Genomic DNA, 19471 nt, shown 5'->3' with positions numbered 1-19471 from the left:
AAAATGCTGCACCTGGACAGGCCTGTCGACTTCAAGTTAACATATATTGACACTAGTTTAAGGGATTATAAAAATTTAGGAAAATATTGCCGAGGTAAAGCATAGCTTATTAGAGTTTGTTGGAATGTACGCCCAGCCCTGTTCTGACTTCTCTAATAATTTTACTGGAAGGACATGTCATTACCACTGCAAATACCGATATACCAACACTAGTTTAAGCGAAAGATACTTGGATTTGCGCAAAATCGTTGTCGAGGAAAAAACAGCCTATAGCCTGCTAGAAAGTCTGCTCAGCCCATCTTGTATTTAAGTAAAAAGCTGCACATGGACAGGCCTGACGATTTCTGCAAATTCACATACATTGACAATAATTAAAGGGAATACGAAAATTTAGGAAAAATATGGCCGAGGTAAAGCACAGCCTAATAAAGGTTGTTAGAATCTACGCCCAGCCTTGTTTCGACTTCTCTAAAAACGTTACTGAAAGGACATATCATTTCCACTGCAAATACCTGTATACCAACACTTAGTTAAGCAAATTATACTGGAATTTATGCCAACTCCATGTGGAGAAAAACATGAGCCTATAGCCTGCTAGAAAATCTGCCCAGCCCTCCCTGTATTTAACTAGAAAGCTCCACCGGGACAGGCCTGACGACTTCTGCACATTAACATACATTGACGCTAAATAAAGAGAATACAAAGATTTAGGAAAAAATTGCCGAGGTAAAGCATAGCTTAATAGAGTTTGTTAGAATGTACGCCCAGCCCTGTTATGAAGTGTTTAAAATTTTTACTGGAAAGAGATGTAATTACCGCTGCAAATACCCTTGCACCAACACTCATTTCAGCGAAGAATACCGGAATTTACGAAAAATGCTTGTCGAGGAAAATCATGAGCCTATAGCCTGCTAGAAAGTCTGCCGAGCCCTCCTTGTATGTAAATAAAGTGCTGCACCTGGACAGGCCATTGGAATTCTGCAAATTAATATATATTGACACTAGTTAAAGGGAATACCAAAATTTAGGAAAGATATTGGCGAGGTAAAGCAAAGCTTAATAAAGTTTGTTAGAATGTACGCCCAGCCATGTTATGACTTCTCTAAAATCCAACTGGAAGGAGTTGTAATTACCGCTGCAAATACCCATGTACCAACACTCATTTAAGCAAAGTATGCTGGAATTTACGCTAAGTCCCTGTCGAGGAAAACTATGAGTCTATAGCCTGCTAGAAATTCTGCCCAGCCCTCCTTGTATATAACTAAAAAGCTGCACTTGGACAGGCCTGACGACTTCTGCAGATTCACATGCACTGACACTAAATAAACCGAATACGAAAATTTAGGAAAAATATTGCCAAGGTAAAGCATAGCTTATTTGAGTTTGTTAGAATGTACGCCCAACCCTCTTATGACTTCTCTAAAAACTTTACCCGGAAGGACATGTAATTACCTCTGAAAATACCCATGTACCAATGCTCATTTGAGCGAAGAATACTGGAAGTTAGGGAAAATGCTTGTCGACAAAAAACATGAGCCTATAGCCAGCTTGAATGTCTGCCCAGCCATCCTTGTATTTAACTAAAGTGGTGCACTTGGACAGGCCTGATGACTTCTGCAGATTCACAAGCATTGACACTAATTAAAGCGAATACGAAAATTTATGAAAAATATTGCCGAGGTAAAGCATAGCTTATTTGAGTTTGTTAGTATGTACGTCCAGCCATGTCATGACTTCTCTAAAAACTAACTGGAAGGACATGTCATTAGCGCTGGAAATACCCGTGCACCAACACTCATTTTGGCGAAGAATACTGGAAGTTTGGGAAAATCGTTGTCGAAAAAAAAAACACGAGCCTATAGCCTGTTAGAAAGACTGCCCAGTCTTCCTTGTATATAACTAAAGTTCTGCACCTGTACAGGCCTGTGGACTTCTGCAAGTTAATGTACATTGACGCTAAGTAAACGGAATACAAGAATTTAGGAAAAATATTGCCGAGGTAAAGGACAGCCTAACAAAGGTTGTGAGAATATAGGCCTAGCCCTGTTTTGACTCCTCTAAAAATTTTACTGGAAGGCCATATCATTACTGATGCAAATACCCGTGCAGCAACACTCATTTAAGCGAAGAATACTGGAATTGACGCTAAATCCTTGTCGAGGATAAACAAGCCTATAGCCTGCTAGAAAGTCTGGCCAGCCCTCCTTGTATTTACCTAAAGAGCTGCACCTGCAATGGCCTGACGACTTCTGCAAATTAACATACATTGACACTAATTAAAGGGAATACAAGAATTTCGGAAAAATATTGCCGAGGTGAAGCATATCTTATTATAGTTTGTTAGAATGTGCGTCCAGCCCTGTTATCACTTCTCTAAAAACTTTAACTGGAAGGACATGTAATTACCACTGCAAATACCCGTGCACTAACACTCATGGAAGCGAAGAATACTGGAATTTAGGAAAAATCGTTGTTAAAAAAGATGTGCCAATATCCTGCAAGGATGTTGGCCCAGCCCTCCTTGTATTCAATTTGAGTGGTGCACCTGGACAGGCCTGTGGACTTCTGCAAAGTAACATATATTCAATCTAGTTAAAGGGAATACAAAAATTTAAGAAAAATTTTGCCGGGGTAAAGCATATCTTATTATAGTTTGTTAGAATGTACGCTCAGCCATGTTTTCACTTCTCTAAAAGCTAACTGGAAGGACATGTAATTACCACAGCAAATACCCATGCACCAACACTCATTTAAGCTAAGAATACTGAAATCTAGGGAAAATCCTTGTCGAAAAAAAAATAGATGAGCCTATAGCCTGCTAGAATGTCTGCCCTGCCCACCTTGTGTTTAACTAAAATGCTGCAGCTGGACAGGCCTGTCGACTTCTGCAAGTAAACATACATTGACACTAGTTTAAGGGAATATAAAAATTTAGGAAAATATTGCCGAGGTAAAGCATAGCTGATTAGAGTTTGTTAGAATGTACGCCCAGCCCTGTTGATACTTCTCGAAAAACTTTACTGAAAGGACATATCATTTCCACTGCTAATACCCGTATACCAACACCTATTTAAGCGAATAATACTTGAATTTACGCCAAATCCTTGTCGAGAAAAAACATGAGCCTATAGGGTGCTAGAAAGTCTGCCCAGCCCTCCTTGTATATAACTAATGTGCTCATGCACCTGGACAGACCAATCGACTTCTGCAAATGAATATACATTGGCACCAATTAAAAGGTATACAAAAATTTTGGAGAAATATTGCTGAGGTAAAGCATAGCTTGTTGTATTCATATAGGAGGTTGTCGAGGAAATGACCGGGGTAGTTCGAGAAGTATGGAAGAGGCGTTTGCCCTGCTGTGGGCGTAACCAGGCTGATGATGATGATGAAAGCATAGCCTAATAAAGGTTGTTACTTGGCATTATCGATTTCCAGAACCCTCGTATGTTCTGGAAATCGATAATGCCAAGTGACAGCACAACTAACAATTTAGTTGTTAAGGACGTGGCAGTTTCAGATTCACTCACGGTTGCTTCCGCTTTTAACACCTATTTTCATTCCGTGTTCACACAGGATAGCTCTTCACTTCCACCGTTTAGCTGTGACTAATACCCTCCTATTGAAGACATCGTCGTCTATATCTCAGGTGTTCTGAACATGATCCTCCATTTACATACTAAAAAGAGCTGCGGCCCAGATCACATACCAAATTCTTTCCTCGTTCGCTACTCCCTTTGGACAAGCAGATACCTCTCCGTTATCTTCCGTAAATCATTATCCACCTCCACTGTTCCCCAATCCTGGAAGCTTGCTACTGTCATTCCGATATACAAATCCGGTAACGCTGAGCTTCTGCAGAACTACAGACCCATCTCATTAACTGCCCACTCATGCAAGTTACCCGAACATATAATTTTTAAACACATCACGGAATTTCTTGTAAGCCACAATATCCTATCCAATTACCAACATGGTTTCCGTCGCGGATATAGCACCACTACCCAACTAATCGAATTCACGCACGATATTTGTCAGTCATTAGATTTAGGCGGACAGATTGACGGCATTTTTGTTGACTTATCCAAAGCTTTTGACACCGTCCCACACCCAAAACTCCTCTACAAGCTTAACTCCATTCTAAATAACCCTTGTCTGGTTGGTTGGATACGTAGCTTCCTAACCCAGCGTTCTCAGTCTGTGCAATTTAACGGCTCTATTTCCTCTCCTGTCAGTGTTTCATCCGGCGTCCCACGAGGTTCCGTTTTAGGCCCGCTTCTTTTGTTATTATATATTAATGATTTGCCGCATTGCGTGTCCGTTAGTATTCGTCTTTACGCTGATTGCGTCCTCTATCATAGTATTAGCACACCAATGGGTCATGACTTACTTAATGACTCCTTTGCAAAATTTTGTAGGGGGTGCAAGGAATGGCAAATGAACAATAATTTATCTAAAACTGTTTCCATGTCTTTCTCCAGACGCCCATCTCCATCCCTTTTCACGTACACTTTCCATGGTCAAGATTTAAAAAGAGTAACCGAATTTAAATACCTTGGTCTTCATTTTTCCCATGACATGTCATGGTCGAAACACATTGACATCATATGTAACAAAACTTTTAGACGTTTCGGTTACCTCCATCGTTCATTGCGTAAGGCTCCAAAGGATACCAAACTGATGACGTATAAAAGACTTATCCGCCCCATTCTTGATTATGGCTGCATCATATGGAATCCTCATAAGAAATCCAATATTAAAAAGTTAGAATCAGTCCAAAAGAAATCAGTGGGCTTCATTTTTCGCAACTATAGCCGAAATTTTTCCCCTTCTTCCCATTATACAGCTACAGGTCTTACAGTTCTTTCATCTCGCCGCCGCTTAGAATGCAGGAAATTTTTACACACGCAGATTCATTCTGAGCGCTTTGACACGCTACATAATTATTTGAACTTTAGTCCACCTTCTATCACTAGGAGTTCTCATAATCTCAACCTTATCCCTTTCTTTTGCCGAACGGAGATGTTCAAGCACAGCTTCTTTCCACTGGCCAGTGAACTCTGGAATTCACTGCCTGGAAGCATCCGCTCTTTACCTATGCAAGAATTTTTGAAAGCAAATACATATACTTGATATTCATTTTTTTTGTGCCTGTATCTCGTTTTCTTGCTTTCCTTTTTTTTCACTACCAACTCCTGCAATAGCCTCACCGAGGCTGCAGTATGTATAAATAAATAAATAAATAAATAAATAAATAAATAAATAAATAAATAAATAAATAAATAAATAAATAAATAAATAAATAAATAAATAAATAAATAAATAAATAAATAAGGAATCTACGCCCTGCCCTGTTCCGACTTCTCTAAAAACTTTACTGGAAGGACATATCATTTCCACTGCAATACCCGTATACCAACACTTATTTAAGGGAATAATACTGGAATTTACGCCAAATGCTTGTCGAGGAAAAACATGAGCGTAGAGCTTGCTAGAAAGTCTGCCCAGCCCTCTTTGTATTTAAAGAGCTGCACCTGGACAGGCCTGACGACTTCTGCAAATTCACATACATCGACATTAATTAAAGGGATACGAAAATTTAGGAAAAATATTGCCGAGGTAAAGCACAGCTTAATAAAGGTTGTTAGAATCTACGCCCAGCCCTTTTTCAACTTCTCTAAAAACGTTAGTGGAAGGACATATCATTTCCACTGCAAATACCCGTGCACCAACACTCATTTAAGCGAAGAATACTGGAATTTAGGGAAAATCCTTGTCGAAAAAAAAAAACATGACCCTATAGCCTACTAGAAAATCTGCCCAGCCCTCCTTGTGTTTAACTAATATGCTGCACCTGGACAGGCCCGTCGACTTCTGCAAGTTAACATACATTGATACTAGTTAACGGCAATACAAAAATTTAGGAAAAATATTGCCAAAGTAAAGCATAGCTTATTAAAGGTTGTTAGAATTTATGCCCAGCCATCTTCTGACTTCTCTATATACTTTAACTGGAAGGTCTTGTAATTACCTGTGCAAATACCCATGTGCCAGCACTAATTAAAAGGAAGGATACTGGAATTTACGGAAAATCATTGTCGAGGAAAAAACATCAGCTTATGGCCCGTTAGAAAGTCTGGCAAGCCCTCTTTGTATTTAACTAAAAAGCTGCACCTGGAGGAGCCTGACGACTTCTTCAAATTCACATACATTGCCACTAACTAAAGGCAATAAAAATTTAGGAAAAATATTGCGCATGTAAAGCATTGGTCATAAAAGGTTGCTAGAATGTACGCCCAGCCCTGTTCTGACTTCGCTAAAGATTTATCGGAAGGACATATCATCACCACTGCAAATACCCGTATACCAACACTCATTGAAGCGAAGAATATTGAAAATTACGGAAAATCCTTGTCGAGGAAAACATGAGCCTAAAGCCGGCGAGAATGTCGGCCCAGCCATCCCTGTATTTAACTGAAAAGTTGCATTTGGACAGGCCTGACGATTTCTGCAAATTCGCATATATGGACAATGATTAAAGGCAATAGAAAGATTTAGGAAAAATGTTGCCGTGGTAAAGCATAGCTGAACAAAGGCTGTGAGAATATGCGCCCAGCCCTGTTCTGACTTCTTTAAAACCTTTACCTGGAAGGGCATATCATTGCCACTGCATGTGCCTATATACCAACACTCGTTGAAGCGCAGAATATTGGAATTTACGCAAAATGCTTGTCGAGGAAAAACATGAGCCTATAGCCCGTTAGAATATCTGCCGCAGCCCTCTTTGCATTTAAATGAAAAGCTGCTCCGGGACACATGTGACGACTTCTGCAAGTTCACATACATTGATACTAATTAAAGGCAATACAAAAATTTAGGGAAAATATATCCGCGGTAAAGCATAGCTTAATAAAGGTTGATAGAATATACTCCCAGCCCTCTTCTGACTTTTCTGAATAGGTTACTTGTAAGGATATATCATTATCTGCACATACCCATACACCAACACTCATTTAAGCGAAGAATAGTGAAATTTACGCACAATCCTTGTCGATTAAAAATGAAGATTAGTATATAGCCCGTTAGACTGTCTGCCCAGCCCTCTTTGTATTTAGCTAAAAAGCTGCAACTGGACACACATAAGGAATTCTGCAAATTCTCATGAAGTGACACTAATTTAAGCGAATACACAATTTTAGGAAAAATATTGCCGAGGGAAAGCATAGCCTAATAAAGCTCTTCAGAATGTACGCCCAGCCCTTTTCTGACTTCTCTAAAAACTTTACTTGGAAGGACATATTGCCACTGCAAATGCACATGTACCAACACTCATTTCATTTAGGAATACCTTCGTCTTCATGACATTGCTACGCAGACGTCTCAGATTGTACATCCACCTTATTTATTGGTTTAATTTCAGAATAGCTTCTCAACGGTGTAAGGTACAATTCTAAAAATTATAGGAGGTGAAGGTAGTTCATTAATAGCGCATTAGCTTACTAGTCGCATAGAATGAAATGAAACGCTTGTGCGTATCGCCATTGGTCGTATAGCATTCATTAAAAATCTTGGCTTCAGATAGATCATAACCTGTGCGTTGGATCATTATTCTCCACTGATGTTACCACCACACAAGGAAATTGAAACGTCAGCATATGCAAATCTGCCTGCAGTATTTCTGGAATACTCTATGAGGAAGTTTTTAATTGCGCTTTGGAAAGCGGAACGAACATCTTATTTATTTCAACTAGACGACATCACAGTTGAGAACGTGGTGCGTTAAAGAGGCCGCTGTATTAGATTTTTCTAACCACCGATACGCCTACTTCACGAGCACGAAACAGAAAGTGAGTTCACAAAAAAGCAGCGTACAGCACTTCGAGTGGCCGCTACACCAAAAGTTGACAAGCGTAATTAATACAAAATAGTAGCAAGGATTGTGCTCTACTCGTATGCTAAGAAGCGGAACCTATAAAAGGCCCGCCTGTCGATCTGTTCATTGTGTGAAATAAACGCCATGGGGATGTCCTACGAAAACGAGCATTCAGCATTGATCCAGCCATGTCGTGGTGTCTGTAAAAAGCGGCGTGCGTTGCCTTTGGACGTTAAAAGCTAAAGCCTTTCACCAAAGCAGGTGAGCACTCTTTAACACAACCACATGCACCGACAACGACAAAATGACAGCCAACGCGAAAGGCGCCCGCGATATCGATTGAGGTTTCACTGCCTGTTATTGCAGCGAAGACAATAATTATATACAAAGAAATTGACGAAATGAAATAGCGCTAAAATAACGAACTTAACATCGACGATTGTTTTGCGTATGTTAACCAACAACTTGCCCTACTTGTTTTTTTATGAAACTTTTACAAAGAAGAAAACATTTTGCCACCTGTGATTCCTTAGCGCATGCTGTATCTTTTCAGAAGCCGAGGAGGCCACAAGAACAGCTTGCCACCAGGTCTACGGGGCGCGCAGCAACAGGAGCAACGCAGCAACATCATGAAGGCAGAACAGCTGGACTGGCGTTGAGATACCAGGTCGCAAGATCAGCTCGCCACCAGATCCGCAGTCGAGGCTCCCAGGCACCATCGTGCTAGAAGGCCTCGCCACCCGTTCCGCAGGTCCGGCAGCAAGACGCAGGTCCACTAGAACATTTACCCAAGATTTCATAAATGATATTGACTGAAGGGCAACACATACCCAATGGCACATCACGTTTCGGTGCTTTTACGTGCCAAAACCACGATAGCGTTATGAGACACGCCGTAATGCGGGACTGTGGAACGAATTTTAACACCACTATTTTAACGTGCACCCAAGGGACGCTACGCGGGCGTTCTTGCATTTCGCCCCCATCTAAATGCGGCCACTACAGCCGCGATTTGATTACACGCCTTAGGCCGTAGCAGCGCAACGCGAAAGCCAGTACGTCATCACGGCGGGTAATGGCACATAACGAGTGACCAAAGATGGTTCACTGATGAGAGGCACATACACAGTAACCCATAATGGCGTGAAAGAAGTTCATGGAGAAGCACCACATACCATGACATAACCAGTGACCCAGGTTGGTCCCAAGGGTCGTTTCGAACCCCCTTCGCTTAGCACAGCTGCCCATGCTGTACCCAGCAGACTACGGACTTTCCCGTGACATAAGTTGGCGTAGAACAGCTTAGCTGCACATAAACAAACCAACAGACAGATAAACGTACCTGAAGCTGGGTGACGTTCCGAAAGAATACTAATCGCAATAATCAAAAGGTACAACAGCCAGCATTAGCGGCCATCTGGTGAGATGTGTTCGTGTTTTCCTGAGTGCGGTCATCAACGTGCAATTTCGTTAGTAAGCGAATGTTTAGGGCAGTTTATGCGGCTCATGAGAAGACTAACCTTACTTTGTACAGTTTACTGCGCGCGAAATTGTTTTACAGGCAGTGATCTTGGCAGTGCGAAAGGCAATAGAAATATTACGGCATACGAGGTTTCGTCGTCGGTGCACTCACCTTGGTGGCATTATTCATATAGACGGCCACCATGCTGACTCCAGTGCTTCACCCGATGAGGACCCACGAAAACCGAGCATCGCCTTTGACAGACAGTCCGTGCAGGACAGGAACATGTCGATCGTTTGTTCTTGACACCCATGAAAAAATGAAAGAAAGAAAACATCCCACGCGTATGTGAAAAACAAGAGAGAGATGGGAACAGGAAACCTTGAACTGAAACCTCGAACGCTTTCGACCGTACACTTGCACTGATGCGGTGTGATCGCCTTTGAAAGTGATCGCCTAAAGAAGTGATCGTCCCATATGCTGCTCCCGGACAACTGGCCATCCGCGCCTCAATGACAATTATGCACCTACAAAATTTCTTACACAGGAATGTAATGTGAAAGCAAAGGTACAGCCCTTGGTGTTTCCTGGCAAGACATTAATGGGCTGATGGGAGAGTAAATGATGGACAGGAAAAGCAGGAACGGATAAACGCAAGGGAACCAGAACAACATAGTACCAAATCCCAACAAATGAATAATAAGGTCTAAGCACAGCGAACAGACAAAACGGTGACATGAAGCGAAACATAATAGGTTCTGCAGAATGGCCTAGTTCATCCACTCCGTAACATCGCAATTTCTCACATGAGACCAGAACCAAACTCACGCGATGCTAACGGATAACAAACCCAACCACCATACGTTTCTTTTACTTCGAGTATCTTTCTTGCCGTAGTTGATTCTAATGAACACGAAAGATTCGAGTTTCCTTGAATTTTCGGCGATAATCTTATGCCTGGAGGATGGACGCCACCTGCATATTCTCCACATAGTTGGAATATACTCATTCTACATTTGCTGAACAGAGCGTGCAGTTTTCTTTAAGTAATATTACGCGACAGAGCGATTGACGAATGTAAAATTTCGCCTTTTTTCGATAAGAGCTAAGGACTGCTGTGCACATGATGTTTTGCCAGAACAATCAATTTGCGGTAGTAACCTTCGAGCTTTTTGGTTGCAACATTCTTAGGTGTATATCAATGCGCTGTGCGATCTCTTTTTATCTTTTCTGTTATGGGAATTGCTGCTAACGGTAAGGTATGACTGGTATAACTGAGCCAATGGAATGAAGAGTAAGGCTTAGGCACACAATACGTAAAGCTAAAGTAATGTTGAATTTCCTAGCGAGACAACGGAATTTCCGATTGGTATCAGCCTGTACAATGACAGATCAAGGCAAAGTAGTGAAGCCTTATCCAGATTAAGGCAAAGAAATTGAGGAAACTAAACTCGATTGGGTCGCATATGGCACGCAGTATAAAATGATCGGAGCTTACCAATATTTTAGAAATGGATACAATCATTGCATTCTACGGGTACTAGCACGAGGAACAGAGACTTCGAGATTGACAAGAAACCTTGAAACGACAAATGTTAGAAATAACTTTAGGAGACGGAACAATGGCGCTATGTATTAGAGATCAAACCGGGGCATGCGACATTTCAGTTGACATCAGGAAGAAAAAAATGGAGCTTTGCGGGCGATGCAATGCGTAGGGCAGATAACCGGTGCTGTATTATATTTACACGAGTGCCGAGGGAAGTGAAGTGCAGTCGAGGATGCCAGGGAATTAGGTGATGTGCTAAAATTAGAATGTTGGCAGGCGTAAGAGCCAATGAACTGGCGCAAGTCAGGTGTTATGGAATATACCGGGAGAGGTCATAAATATGCTGATGGTGGTGACTGCTATATTTCTTCCCTTGGGGTTAACTTCACTTATTGCATTTTGATATTGCAATAGAGCTTCGCAAATTTCCTTTTTTTTAAATCATGTGTTCCTCCCTTACTCGATGCTCCATATAGGAGCCTGTAAGGTATGAATGAAAATAAATAAAATTTAGATTGCCCCGTTCACAAGCTACGCCGAAATTTAAACACCAAATCAGGCAGCTATGCAGTGTCTGACACCTACGAACTGATGTTACGTGGACGTAAGAGATGTTTTTCTGCTTTTCAAGGGAAGAACGGCGATAACAGGTGCATGCACAGGGAAGTTTTAGAGATCTCTACTTATAATAGGAACTATGTACCTATTGCATCAACGTGCACTAAAAAAAAAAGGGCGTTCTTGCACTTCCTGCATCGAAATCCGGCCGCGGCGGGGTTTCGATCCCGCACCCTCGGCCTCAGCAGCAAACGCCAAATCCCCTCAAGAGGATCTCGTACATTCACCAGCAGTTAGTGTCGATATATGAATATCGGTACTGCCTAGATCTTGTATGATTGTGACGCAGGCAACGCTTAAACACAAACAAATGGCCGAAATCAAAGTGCGTAAGAAGGAACGAAGTCAACATAGTCGCTGATATCAAGGATGTTAACCCACCATCCCGTCCAACTTGCTGCTTTTATGCAGAAATTAATAAAAAGAAACACTTTTGCTACATGTAATTCTCAAACGTACGCGCAAACACCCGGTCAGCAGTAGACAAGGCATCTAGAACAGCTGAACACGAAATCCGCAGGGCGGGTATAGCGATACAAGATGGCTAGAACCGATGGCCATCAGGACCTTAGGTCGGACAGCAACATACCAGGCCGTCAGAACTGCGGGCCAAAAAAGTCCTCAGGTCAGGCACTGGAACACTGGAACAGCTGGCGAGTCCACAGAGCTCGCCGCGACACATCAAGTCTCTGGAACAGATCACCTCGGGCACAGTGCAAGCTGCAAGAGGCCAGGTCATTACGACAGCTGGCCACCAGGCTCCCATCGTGGGCAGCTCGCTACCATTTCGCAAGAATAGGAGCTCCTTGATCCACAGGACGGGCAGCAAGACACCAGGCTGATGGAAGAGCTCGCCACCAGGTCCACAGGGCGGGCTTCAAGATACCAGTACGCAAGTACTGCTGGCCACCAGGGCAGCAGGGTGGGGACCAAGACACCAGGCCGCTGGGACGCCGCATTCACCCTAGCTGGCGTAGAAAAGGATAATTGAAAAGTGCCGCATAGGAAGTCGCAGTAACAAAGAGACGCAAGATGGCGTGAATGAAGTTCACTGACGAGAGACACGTACCATAAACTCAATTGCACAAGTTGGTCTGAGAGGTGGTACCAAACCCTGTTCCCTCAGCACAGCAGCCCGTTTCTCCAGACATTAGACCTTGGACTAGCTCATGTCCCAAGTTGGCGTGCAATAGTTTTGATACGGATTAACAAACCAACAGACAGACAGACAAGCATACCGCAAACTGTGCGAGGTTCCCAAAGTATGCAAACAGCACGAATTGAAAGTTGCAAGTGTAACACGCTAGAGTGAACGGAACTATTATACCCGTTGTCTTCTCTCTTATTGTGTACTTTTTATTCCTTTGATTACCATTTATTTCCTTTACCCTTTTCCACATCACAGCGTAGCCAGCCGAACTTACACTGGCTGTCCGACCTGTCTTTCCCTTTTCTTTGTCTCTTTGTAGGGTTTGCGTTGTGACATTATCATTCACAATGCTATATAATGAGACAGTGGGCTCAATAACTTCCGAGTCGTTAATTCATAAACCTGGGCCCAACTTTATCACAGTCATATATTGTTAATTTTTGTGTTCCCGTTTGAACAAGTGCGGCTTCATTTAATATAATCTCCAATCTCAAGTAGGCGTTGCAGATTTACGCCGAATGCGCTTGTGTCATAGGCGATTGGGAAGCAGCCTGGAAAACCGCAATGTATTTCCGTACGCTGCAGCTGCAATACACTAAGTGCAATACACTAAAGCAACTAGGGAATTATCAACGACACCCCAGTGAGCTGATCAGCACTTATCTTTACGAGAGCTTATAAGACTTGAAAGTGAAGTACGCAGACAAGTCGTATTTCACTGCTGCGATGCTTGAGGAATAAACAAAGCCATTGAAGCAGCGCACACGAAGCAACTCTGATAACTTAAAATTTATACGAAAGTAGCGTCAAATACACACTGTGAAAAACGCTGATGCGTTCACGCTATTTTTCAATGAACTTTCTGTTCTGAGCCAACACACGTACGCTATTTTATTCGCACCCTGCTCGTGAGGCGCTCTTTCACTGGGTCAGTTCTAGTTCAAGTACGCAATTTTTCTACTGAAAACATCAGTCAGGTAGAATAGCTATGGCTGTGCTAAATATAAAATGTTCATACGATTATAGCCTTTTGTGTGCACTTGTTTGCTAAGAATTACAAGACGCGTAGGCGTACTCGAGTTTAGTGTGCGCGAAATCGTACTTTAGCCAACTTGTAAAGCTAAATTCAAAGGAAAGATTTTAGACGCAAGACACGTCTTAGATGCGCTCACCTTCGCTGGCTCGTACTGTCGGCCTACGTGCTGCCTCCCACGCTTGACCATGTAATGAAGCACGAAAGGCCAGCACCGTCTTTGCCTGACAGATTCGTGCACGACTCGACCATGTGGATCTCGTGCGCTTCATTCTCGGCACCGATGAAAAAAAAAAAGACGTTGCACGCCTAGTTAGAAGCATGCTGAAAATGATGAGGACACGAAACGTTGAGGTTCTATTCCGCACACCGTCAAATGCCACCATGCTTCCATTCTTAGCCAATGAACGAGTGCGCAAGAACCCTGTGAGCCAATTAGAGCAGGCAGCAACGGCGGCTCTGCCATTATATAAACTTAAATGCATTTCTGAGTAGATAAATCGCGATGTGCCCAGGCCCTACGGCGTTACTGTGCTTAGTTCGAGGTCGCGGGTTCAATCCCGACTGCCTTCCGACGAAGGACAAATGGAAAGAATAAGAAAAAGCTCATATGCTCAGATTGCGTGCACGTTAATGAGCCTCGGGTGATAAAATTTCATCAAGAGGCCACCAATATACTTCGTGCATCACGATCACTGTCTCGGCACTGAACATCGTTGAATTATGTAATCAACAGTTTAGAGTACGACAAGAAGTGTTATTCACGACATCTTTTCTTTTTTTTAGCCAGAGAATAATATTACCACTTCAATTGACGTTTGCTTCGCACCACCTAGAAGTAGGAAAGACAGGACAACGAGCCCTGCTTGTGCCCAGCATAGTTGGTATTTTAATTTTCCTCTTTTGTTATCTTGCAAGACCAGGAGTGCGTTCTCGGGCGATCACTGACGCACGACCGCACTCTTGGTTGAAGTTGAAGAGTGACACGCAGAAAGCTAAGGTGACGCTCAATCGGCTTGCAAAGGAAGGAAATTTCGCGAATGGTGGTGAGCTTGTGGAATCGGTTAAAGCATACATGTATCAAAGCCAATGAGCGAAATGTGAACCTTCTGACCTCCTTAACCCTTCCCCCCGTGCAGGGTAGCTAACCGGAACTACCTCTGGTTAACCTCCCTGCCTTTCTCTGTATTCTCTCTCTCTCTTCTGACGGGAAGTAGATTTAAACGAAAATAAAAACTGTTCGATGGCATAGGGCGAACATTACGAAACCATAACCGGCAGCTTGCCACCATCCTAGAAATATGTGCAATAGTTGCACTGTATTGGTAGTAACACATGGAGCAGAAACGGATATTAAAAATAACTTTGGGAAGAAAATCTTAGACGTGACCATGACAGGGAGGCAGCGCTCTTGATTAGAGAGCAAAAGGGGGCAGATAATATTCCAGTTGACATGAAGAGGAAAAGATTGAGCTGATTGAGATTGAGATTGAGTAATGGATAAGATTGAGTAATGGATAAGGTAGATAACGGAAGGGCGCCAAGGGAAGGGAAGTGCAGTCGAGAACGGCAGGTAAGTAGGTGGCGTGATAAAATATAGGTGGGGCAGGCATAGGTTTGAGTGAGATGGTGCAATGCAAGGGTTACTGGAAATAGTTGGGAGAGGACATAAATGGGCTGATGGTGATGATGAGTGCTTTGCTTTTTTTCTATTGGGTTAGCTTCGTTCATCCTTGCTTAACCTTTTCAAGGTCAGCTAGCTTCATTGATAGATGCTATACGACGTACAATGGGTATTCAGATGAACCGACGTGGTCGGTATGAGCAATAACCAACAAAATCGGCACATTTACACGTTAGAATGACTAATGCATCCCACATTAAAACTAAATTATGCGGATTAATGGCATATGTTAGAATTAAGTGTTAAGCGTATCTTACGTGAAGCCTGTAACCAAATGTTAAACAATTTGCAGGGATGTGTATAATACTCTATTTTCAACCTGTGGATTGTGCAATCCCATTTAATGTTTCTCTAGAAAAAGAGGTAAAACCTACAATTTCTTGAAAATTTCCTTTGCCTTTGTAGAACATATCGTTCACCAGCCATAAAAAAATATACTACATCGGTCAGACGCACAGTGTTAGACATCTGTAGCTATGCAACGAGGTCAAATGCGAATTAGTATGCTTGCCGATCTAAGGATGGCAATAATAGGTGCATGCACAGAGAATTACGATACATGCCTGGATGTATTAAGTATTCTGTACCTGTTACATCACAGTGGCACATGCCTATTAAGGAGGATTGGCCAAGTATTGGCTCAGATCCAATGGAACTTATTGAATGGCTAATTCTAAGAAAATTGATTGATTATAATTGACTAGGACGTCTCTTTGCTTCAGAGGCACTTACGTGAAGAATCATATCTTAAGGTTTTCTGTAGAAATTTACTTAATCTTTATTAAGTAAGATGGTCAGTAATAAAAAACTTTTACTGTACAAGATATGCTAAATGGGCTGCATGCTGGTCGGGGCCCCTCTTCTAAGGCTCCGCTGATTTTGGTTCGCAACCTTCTCCAGATGAAACAGCGGTACGCATTGGCGCTACTTTGAGTGTCAGCTTACAGTGGTTAAATAGACCCGTTTGTGGAAACACAGCCTTAGCGTACACACACTCTCACATATATCCGCCGAGGTACCGACTGAGCCAGCTGCAGCAGCCATGCCAAACTCGGGAGGGTGGGCCCAGAAAGTTTCGTTTTAAAGTACAGTTCTATATAAACTGCTGCGCTACTCGTGGATTAGTTTTAGATGGCTTATGTTATGGTTACGTTATCCTCCACTGCATGGGTAACCGCCTGCCTAGTTACTTCGCACCCTTAATTGCTCTAGAAACTGTTATACCAAATGAGTCATGCTCTCTGTAACGCGAAACATTTTGAGTGCGGGTTTAGAGAGAAAGAGTGAGTGGGTGCGGGACAGAGAGAGCGATACAGACAAAAAGAACGAATGCTATGACGAAGGCCACACTACCTTCAGGATGAAAAACAACATTGAAGGACGACAAAAAATGACGAGGACGTCATGGTGACAGCGATAACAAAAGCACTACGATGATCTCACGAAGACGTCTGCGAGAGATCGGCGACAAAGCCGCAACGTTGATGGCGACGAACCTTGACTGCGACAGAAACATGACGGCGATGACATAACCCTTACAGTGGTCTGACGAAGTCGGCACAATAACGAGGACGACGAGATAAGGAAACGACGACGAAGCCATAGTTACCATGACACGTACATGACGACGACACCGACATGCTGAGCACGACAACCACTAGAGCACAAGATTACCGCGATATTACAACTACGTGATAATGACTGACGATGGTGGCATAAAAAAACAAATATGCAGAAAGCATCGACGATACGTGTACAAGTATGCGAACAGCCTAAACGAATTAATGAACGGGGGAAGAAATTACTGAATGAATGACCGCGCTATCGAATGACATAACGAGTGAACTAACTATCAAAGCACGAAACGAAACTACTGACTGAACGGTCGAATAAATGAACAAACTAACGAAACACTAAACGAGCGAAATAAAGAAGGAAAACAAACGAATGAGCTTTTTTCATGGCCGAGAGACCCCCAACCAACCACCAAAACGGACGAAATAGGCAAAAACACTATTCACCTAAAAGTTGCAACCACAAACATTTTAAAGCGGGCGCTGTTTTCACAACCACCGCTGCTTAAGCATCGTTGTCAATGATGGCACATAGGCTGTAAACGTTTAAAGTAGCTAGTTTTTCCTGCCACGGCAGTTAAGTAGTCATGCCACCAAAGGCAGTCACCATCACATCCTGATTACAACGATGTTGGGTCGTAATCTTGTGTTCAGAACGTCGCTTGCGCTGATTATCATCATCATCCTCATCCTCATCATCATTAGTATTAGTAGTAGTAGTAGTAGTAGTAGTAGTAGTAGTAGTAGTAGTAGTAGTGGTAGTAGTAGTAGTAGTAGTAGTAGCAGTAGTAGTAGGAGGAGGAGGAGGAGAAGGAGGTCGGTAGCAAAATGCAACAACATCACTGGGGATCACGTTACCTCTTCCAAGGTGACGCGACTGTTTCCCTTTACCGAGATGCGCTGACCACCGCCCAAGAAATTCTATCCCATAATGATAACCTCCTACGACCCCTTGCATAATATACATATTGCCTCCACTATCAATTTTAGAAATCGAACTGGGAGCTATTACTCAAAATATTTATTCTTAATTCGGCGTCCGGGCCATGGGGAACTGTACAGAAGTGATTTACTCATATTCCTGTAATCCAGTTTCTATAAATTTCACACTGAAATAATCTTGATGTGTGTTGTCACAGACAACGAAAAGCAATCTGGAAGCGTGTTTATTTTTTTTAGATTGCTTGAAAATCCAGAGTGCAGCAGCCACGTGGCGACCTAGTAGAAGTAATTCGATCTTTATCTCTGCGTTTAGGCGATGAAATGCAGTTTTTACCAGAACAAAGATGACCATATGATTGCTTCTTCCTCGTACATGGACATGCAGCCATTGATGTCTAACCATGGTAAATACATAAAAAAATGTATTTTACTATCGTAGCATACAACAATAAAAACCAGCTAAAGAAAAGCGAATATGTTCCCTAGCTGTATTTAGGAGGACACGCTCAATTTTAAGATATACTCAGCGACACGAGCTCGTAGGTGCAACAGCAGAGGGTATACATGGCCTAGTGTGATCGTCTACACAAAGCTACCGAACCGCGATTTCTCAAGATTACAACTGCCTCAAATATGTCCCGAATACGTGTGATGAGAAATGTGCTATCCTTCTCTGTGCGTGCACCTGCCATCAGCATTCTTCCCTAGACAAGCATCACACATCGCCTTCGTCCTCGTCACATCGCTACACACACGTCTCACACCGCACTTCAGCCAGGTTTTGGTGTTTGTATATTCAAAGAGCTCCTGAACATTGCAGTGCACAAATACTAAAATTGAACGAGGTGAAAGTTGCGCACATACACTGCACGGTTTACTGGCTGCATGGGATGAAATCAACCAATCGTGCCCATCGGAGTGAGGAACGAACTGGCGATGTTTTAAACTTGTCGACATCAACTTCAGTGGCGTGTGGCACGGAAACGGCAGTTGCGTGCATTTGCTTAACAGTTGATGCTCCTACTCCGTGAACAGGACATAAAAAAAAAGAGTTTTTCAACGAAACTCAGCCGAAGGCACATATCGCATAGCTGACACACAAAAATTTCATTGCGCGTAATTAAACTTAGCGCTAGCACAGAAGAGAAAGGAAGAACACACCACGAGTGCTTGCTGAAAATTGAAGGTCTCTTTCCGAAAAAAAAAGAATATTTAGTAAGACTTGCGCATATGTGCAGACAAGAGTGCTCTTGGTGTGTTCTTTCTTTGCTTTCGTAATATGAGCGGAATTACTTAACTTCAAAGCAATAGAAAAGATTGTGCTCACCTCGTCTGAAGGGAAGCGCAACTTCACCCGGCTGTCCGTCCCCGCATTGTTAGAACCATGAGCCACGGAGAGGTCATACATGCAAGAGAAACAAGCATTCTTTCAGTGAACTTGTGGCACCTTCGAAAATGTCGCGTCATGAAGGAAAGAGCAAAAATTTATCACGAGAACAGCTGAGCCATCTTCCGCTCTACCACATCCACCGACATATGGCAAAATGGTAGCCAACGGGTAAATGGTACCACCGGATATCAATGCT

The sequence above is a fragment of the Dermacentor variabilis genome, chromosome 10 (genome assembly GCF_050947875.1).
Source record: "Dermacentor variabilis isolate Ectoservices chromosome 10, ASM5094787v1, whole genome shotgun sequence".
In the NCBI taxonomy this organism is placed as follows: domain Eukaryota; kingdom Metazoa; phylum Arthropoda; class Arachnida; order Ixodida; family Ixodidae; genus Dermacentor; species Dermacentor variabilis.
This window is presented reverse-complemented; position numbering follows the sequence as displayed.